General features: G+C 43.4%; 1 pseudogene; it reads left to right on the top strand.

The window, feature by feature from the left end:
• Window positions 1-239: 239 nt before the first annotated feature.
• On the top strand, window positions 240-445 carry LOC142260762 (U2 spliceosomal RNA; annotated as a pseudogene).
• Window positions 446-2,430: the final 1,985 nt, after the last annotated feature.

Below are 2,430 nucleotides of genomic sequence, written 5' to 3' on the forward strand. Positions count from 1 at the left end.
TCTCCCTCTCCCTAAGATGTGTCCGGTATAGGCCAGGGTGCCACTCAAGGCCGTAACCAATTCGGGTTATAGCTTCTCGGCCTTTTGGCTAAGATCAAGTGTAGTTTCGGAGGACGCTACCTTGGTCGGTACTGGAAGGTGCCTGGGATTGCACGTCTGCCGGCCTTGAGGGAGTGTGTGCGCCTTCTGGTGACACATAGCCCTCTTGTGCCTGGACGGTTCCCAGGCAACGGGAGGCGATCACCTTTGTTATTTTGAAGTCCTACTGATAAACAGAAAAAAAAAAAATTAAATCTGTTCTTATCAGTTTAATATCTGATACGTCCCCTCTCTAGGGACCATATATTAAATGGATTTTTAGAACAAGGAGATGGAAAAAATCTTGCTCTGTCCACTCCACGCATTGACCTGGTATTGCAGTACCTCCAGGACCGGTGCACCCCTTCTTAACCGAGTTTCCAAAAGCAGAACTCAATTCACCTGATTCAAATGAGCCTCATTAGTGAATTGAAAGAAAGCAAAAACTTTATATGCACCTCAATTTGGCCAATTCACTTTTCACACTTTCACCCTTTTTTTTTATCTTTCACACCTTTTACTTGCTTTATTGATGCAAAAGCTGTGCCAAATAGCAAACTCATCTCCACTCAACTTGACCAACTCTGCTATGTCCCGTGCAGTATCTTATTCTCAGTCTTATCTAGATCATTTGCAATTGAATAGAATAGATCCCTTTTGGACACATTGGATTCAGCTGCTGCAGTGACTGCAGGTGTTAGAAGATGCAGACTTGGCATCAGGTGCTGTCTATCAGATTCCACTCCAATTAAAGCTTCCATTGTTTTTCGGTGTTTTCTTTGAGCAATGTCTTTAGTGATCTGTTGGCTCCCTCTCCTGGAGGAAGAGTTTGCTTGCTCTTGGACTTTCAAAAAGAGAGGTCATGATAGACATTTAGCTTCTGAGCCCAATTGGGGACAGTCATGGGTGATGAATGTTTTGCAACCTGCTGCGAAGCCTGATACCGCAATATAAGGAACGTCAAATACTAAGAATGGGCGGCCTATGAAAGAATTAGTACTTTCATTAAGCATACTTAAACGGCTAATTGGGAATAGACAAACTGTAAAAAGCCCTCTGAGAAAGCCCCTCTCTATCCTTTGTCAGTAAGCTTTTCTGTAGTCTGCCTGTTGATGTATTTTCCGTTTGAACAGTGCACAACATGAAGTGACGGAACACTGGCTTGTCACAATGTCCCCCGCTGACATCACAATAGCGCTGCTGCCTAGAAAGCCAGCTGCGCAGCAGAAGTTGCTCTTTGGGTGGGATGGTGGGCTAATGTATCTATTCCTGCTTGGTGAGAGTTTGACATGATCTAGAGCAACGAGTTCCAGCGGCTAGCGGTTGATTATTGGCTGTAATGGGGCTTTCTGGCTGGTGCTAGCCTTTCTTCTTAGCACACAGGAACCACAATCCCTACACCATGCTTCGATGGATTCTCTCATCCCAGCCCAGTAAAACTACATATTTCACACAGTTATAGGCAGCCCATGGGCATTCACCTGGATTAAAACCCATAACAGCTCATAGACCAAACAATCAATCTACCACTGGACCAAAGACAGGAAGCTAAATCCACTGCCTGCGGTAACTAACTTAATCCTATAGGCTACTCACACAACAAACCCAAGAGAAAGGAAAAAAACATGGCTTCGATTATCCATCCAATGAAAACGCATAACCATTGTGAGCCATTGGACAATGCAATTGCACACATGGTGACATGGTGCACGGCCCAATGAATCAAGTCTGTACTTCATATTCACGGTTTAAGCCCTTGGGTTTTAATGTGTCCAGAGTACATATCCAGAAAGATTCCCTTTTTTTGTGCTAAGCACAAGTCAACAATACATTGTAAGCAGATTCTATTACCAGTCCCACACCATTTTGTGACGCATAATCACACAGTGGCCCAATTAAGATTCCAAGTCATCGAACATGTCCCAGCCATACGCAGAGGAGGCAATAGAATTAGGAAGCTCAAAGAAAGGGAATCTTTCTGGATATATACTCTGGGCACGTTGGAACCCAAGGGCTTAAACCATGAATATGAAGAACCGACTTGATTCATTGGGCCGTGCACATTTTTTCTAACGCCCGGTTCTTTTTCGTGTTCACACTATATATGGTTCCACTATGTATGGAGTTCCATTCTTCCTTGTTTTTTATTTGTCATGTTTGTCATGTCTGATCAACTGGTTACATTATGTCTGATTACCTTGTCTAACAGTTTTTTCTCCCCTTTCTTTACCTTCCATGTTCCCATAGTCACGTGAAATATCCCTGTTGCACTTGATTACGGCTCACTATTCACTATAGGATGTCTTATATCTAACATCACACTCTCACCCATCAGCACTCTATAGGTTTGTA

Source organism: Anomaloglossus baeobatrachus, unplaced genomic scaffold (genome assembly GCF_048569485.1).
Source record: "Anomaloglossus baeobatrachus isolate aAnoBae1 unplaced genomic scaffold, aAnoBae1.hap1 Scaffold_178, whole genome shotgun sequence".
In the NCBI taxonomy this organism is placed as follows: Eukaryota; Metazoa; Chordata; class Amphibia; order Anura; family Aromobatidae; genus Anomaloglossus; species Anomaloglossus baeobatrachus.